Genomic DNA, 4,895 nt, shown 5'->3' with positions numbered 1-4,895 from the left:
TGGTCCCGTTGCCGAGCGGTGGGGGTCCCCCACAAGGCCTCGCCGTCGCCGGCAATATCGAGCCAGGCCCTGCCGGCGTTGAGGTCCGTGGCGGGCCTCATCCGGGGCCATCTTCAGGCGGCCCCCACCCCCACCACAGATCTCGACGTCGAGGGCTCTATGGAATCCAGCCCATTATTCCTGTGAATCTCAACTCCACAAGGATTTGCCTGTTAATTGTAGAAAAATTAAAGCTCCATAACCTTTTGATAAAAGGAGGTTCAAATCCATTTCCAAACAAATGATAGTTCTCATTGTATCTAGAACATGTTTTCTTACATACAAACATCCCAATTAGGAGCAGGAGTAGACCACTCGGCCCCTCGAGTCTGCTCCACCATTCAATAAGATCATGATTGATCTGATTGTAACCTCAACTCCACACTCCCACCTGCCCCCGGTAACCTTTCACCCCCTTGTTTATCAAGAATCTACCTACCTCTATCTTAAAATATTTCAGAATTTCTGTCGTCCAGCAACTCTCACTTTATTTCCTGGATTTCACCTGAAAAATGTATTTCCACACTTTGGATATCCTGTACTTCATTAATGTTTTTGCTCTCTGGGGATTTCCCTTTAATTATATTCAGTGCTGGTATTTTACTGCCACACACTGACTGAAAGTGTCCCATCTTTCTTCAGGAAAAACACTCAGCTTCTTTGGCGAGGCAGTTTTCCCACTTGTGTCTCTCTCGGCCTGTTGGTTGCAGCTACCACTAGATGCTCTTGCCGTCTTTCTTGTCTTTTACCCCTAATTTTTCCTTTTGTTTTCTGAACAAATTCAATTGAGTCTGCAACTCTCGAGATCAGACTCTCCCTGTCCCCTCGAACAACGGATTGGTTAAACTTCCTAACCTCTGTTTGTCTGCTCAATTGAAACTCTTTCGTTAATGTGAGATCAGCCCTGGACTGTAGATGATCTGAAAGGGTGTTGTCTAATACCCCGAACACAATCCTGTCTCCATTCAGCTCTTCCCTTAAGTTGCGTTATTCACAATCCTCCGTGAGATTGGACAAGTCATTGATAAATGAATGAATGCTCTCCCCTTTCTGTTTTGTACGCTTATTAAATTCAAAGTGATTCCTGACAATGCAGAAGCCAGCCGACGTCATCAGAGTGCTCCAAGCTGCGCACATGCACAAACAGTCTCATGCGCTCTGAGATGCTGCGCATGCTCAGCCTACGTCTTCCAGGACGAAGTGGCGCATGCGCGGGAAAACTCTCTACCCCCCTCTCAGCCACTCACTCCAGACCGCTCACTGCCCGCTCCTCGCTACCCTGCTCCCCCGCCCTCCGGCCGCTTGCTACCCCCCACCCCTGCACTGCCCTCTCTCCGTCCACTCACGCCCCGCTTCCCCCCCCACGTCCCTCCAGACACTAGCTCTAAGCTATGCTGCCTCCCTCCTCTCGGCCTCTCGCTCCAACATTCGATCATTCTTCACCGCACCACCCGATAAAGCAAGGCGAGCCTCGAGGTGTGATGGGGCAATGTTGGATCGAGTGGCCGAGAGGAGGGAAGCTGCAGAGCCCATGGCCTGGAGTGTGAGCGGCCAGAGAGCAGGATGCAGGTGGTGGTGGGGGAAGCGGGGAGTGAGCAGTCAGAGAGTGGGATAGGGGGAAGCGTGGAATGATCGTCCGGAGAATGGGATGGCACTGTTTAGAGGGGATTTGAGGAAAAAATGTTTCACCTCGAGGGTGGTTGGAATCTGGAACACATTGCCTGAAGGAGTGGTAGAGGCAGGAACCCTCACAACATTTAAGAAGTATCTAGATGAGCACTCAAAACGCCACAGAATACAAGGCTACGGCCACGTGCTGGAAAATGGAATTAGAATAGATCGGTACTTGATGGCCGGCACGGACATGATGGCTGAAGGGCCTGTTTCTGTGCTGTTTCACTCTATGACTCTATGAAACCTCACTGAATTACAGAGGGTGTGCAGCACTGTCAGAGGTGCTGTCCTTCTGATGAGACTTCAAACAGCGCAACGTTCTCCGAGTATCAACCAAAACATGTCCATTGTGTAGATATGTGCCATATTTGCTTATGAAATGACAGTCACTGCTCCGAAAGTAATTCACTTTAGGTGAATTAAGATGACTTGGTACTATATAACTGGTGAATGCACAAGAAGGAGCGGGGGACTGTTGGGGGTGGGACGGAGGCGGCGATGGCAACCTTTGAGGGGATTTTTGGGTCGAAGTTGTTTTCTGTGATAAATTGAGTAGCTCCATCTTTCAGCCTGGCAGCTGCCTGAATGTCACAGTGACGTTTCAGTGGAAGAGGCTGCATTTGCGCATGTGCTAGTACAGCGTCAGCTGGTACTTGCGTTATCAGCAAATGCAGCGTTTTAATTTTGGCTCCACGATGACATTTTTTCCCTCAATTAAAATAGGTCTTGAGTGCCTTAATAACTTCTTCACACATAGCCTTCTGTTCTTCATGAGGATGTTGCCTGCACACTCCCTTCATTGCAGGCAATAGCGTACTGACCTGTTCCATGTCGGGCTTCTGCACGAGACCCGATGCAGTACGATACCTTGCAAACCTCTGGAACCATCTCGGCCACTCCTCGGAATGGTTCAGTCCAGTGACCTTTTCAAAGGTACAGGCAAAGATTTCTCCATCTTCGCTTTGGTTTACTGTGGCCCCCATATAATATTCTGATATCTGTCAAGGCTTAGTACAGAATTTATAAGAATCTGACGGTTAAAATAACCTGAGTTTACTCTGCACATCTTGCATTGAAGGTTTCATCTACAACTCTCCATGAGGTGCCGTACAGATTATATTACAGCACTTCCTGTGATGATGCACATAGTCTATTTATATAATCTGCCCAGGAACAACCCAATGTCCACTCTTATATTATTGTACAGATGTGAGAAAAGCTGAGGATGGGAATGGAACGTCTGAATGAAGATTTCATGATGCTGATGATGGAAATGAGGCTGATCTGTTCCCCATTCCACAATCCCTCTTTATTTCTGTGCATGTTTGTCGATGCTGTTTCAACCAAATTGAAAAAGAATCACAAATCCTCCTCTGGAGCCTCAGGTGTCCATTAAGCAAAGGCATGGTGGCCAAGTGGTAAGGCGTCAGTCTTGTAAACTGAAGATCACGGGTTCCATCCCCGTTCCTGCCTTGTGATTAGCTTCTCACTTTAAATGTGACGTTTCCAAAAAAGATGTCTGTTGCATTTGTGTCGGCCATCTGGAAATCAGTGTCATATTGCACTTTATCCTGGACACTGGGAAGGACATGAGGAGTAGCCACATGGTTCTTCGAGCCTTCTCTGCCATCAATAGAGTGAAAATAACTGAGGTCCAAGCACAGAACCTTATTACTGTGCATTTGCTTGATATTTAACAGAGCTATTCTATTAATCCCACATCCCGCACTCTCCCATTGCCCTGTTAGATTTTCCATGTCAGGTATATATCCAATTCCATTTAGAGTTACCATTGAATCTGCTTCCACTGACCTTTCAGGATTGCATTCCAGACCAGAACAACACACTGCTGAAAAAACAATCTCCTCATCACAGCTCTAATTCTTTTGTCAATTACTTTAAATGTGTTTCCTCTGGTTACTGACCCTTCTGTCACTGGCAACACTTTATCCTTCTTTACTCTATCAAAACTCTTCAGAATTCGCATTTCCTGCTGCCTTTGCCGATATAACAAGGCTGAGCACACATCACCAAAAGGAATATGATTGGCTCTGAATCACATTTATCCTTCCTGTCAATCTGATGTGGACCTTGTATTTTCCCGGAACCAAACAACCTGAGCAACAAGTGTGGGTTCCAGTGATTCCCACCGCTCTGAGAGAGAGAGGATGTGATAATGAGCCAGATAGAAGAAAGGAGTGAGATTGAGAGTAAAATAGCCCTGGTCTGTTTCTCCTAACCCCCGGCCCCCTACTTAAAATGGCATCATTTTCTCCTGCCTCTCCACATTCTAATCCATTGATTTATGCAATCCTTTCATCTGGAACATAGAACATAGAACAGTACAGCACAGTACAGGCCCGTTGGTCCACGATGTTGTGCCGAACCTTTAACCTCCTCTAAGATCAAAACTACCTACATACCCTTCATTCTACTATCATCCATGTACCTATCCAAGAGTCGCTTAAATGTCCCTAATGTATCTGCTTCTACTACCACCGCTGGCAGTGCATTACACGCACCCACCACTCTCTGTGTCAAGAACCTACCTCTGACATCTCCCCGAAACCTTCCTCCATCACCTTAAAATTATGCCACCTGGTAATAGCATTTTCCACCCTGGGAAAAAGTCCCTAGCTATCCACTCTATCTATGCCTCTCATCATCTTGTACCCCTCTATCAAGTCACCTCTCATCCTTCTTCATTCCAATGAGAAAAGCACTACCACCCTCAACCTTTCTTCGTAAAACATACCCTCCAGTCCAGGCAGCATCCTGGTAAATCTCCTCTGCACCCTCTCTAAAGCTTCCACATCCTTCCTATATTCCAAGTGTGGTCTAACCAGGGCTTTATAGAGCTGCAGCATAACCTCGCCGTTCGTAAACTCAATCCCCCTGTTAATGAAAACAACACACCATACGCCTTCTTAACAACCCTATCAACTTGGGTGGCAACTTTGAGCGATCTATGGACATGGACCCCAAGATCCCTCTGTTCCTCCACACTACCAAACATCCTGTCTTTAAGCCTGTATTCTGCATTCAAATTCGACCTTCCAAAATGAATCACTTCACACTTTTCCAGGTTGAACTCCATCTGTCCCTTTAATTCCTATTTCCTAATCCATTGATGTTTCACAATGCACTGAACAGTCCCAATCCATTGATATAACTCAGTCTAT

At 46.6% G+C, this 4,895-nt stretch overlaps 1 non-coding gene across 1 annotated transcript; it reads left to right on the top strand.

Annotated features, from left to right (window-relative positions):
- The first annotated feature begins 3,114 nt into the window (after positions 1 to 3,114).
- On the top strand, positions 3,115 to 3,186 carry trnat-ugu (transfer RNA threonine (anticodon UGU)). The gene has a single exon. It is a non-coding gene; the product is annotated as a tRNA-Thr (tRNA).
- Positions 3,187 to 4,895: the final 1,709 nt, after the last annotated feature.

This window comes from Heterodontus francisci, unplaced genomic scaffold (assembly GCF_036365525.1).
Source record: "Heterodontus francisci isolate sHetFra1 unplaced genomic scaffold, sHetFra1.hap1 HAP1_SCAFFOLD_146, whole genome shotgun sequence".
NCBI classification, from domain to species: domain Eukaryota; kingdom Metazoa; phylum Chordata; class Chondrichthyes; order Heterodontiformes; family Heterodontidae; genus Heterodontus; species Heterodontus francisci.
Note: the sequence above shows the minus strand (reverse complement) of the source record. Positions and strands in the feature narration are given on the sequence as shown.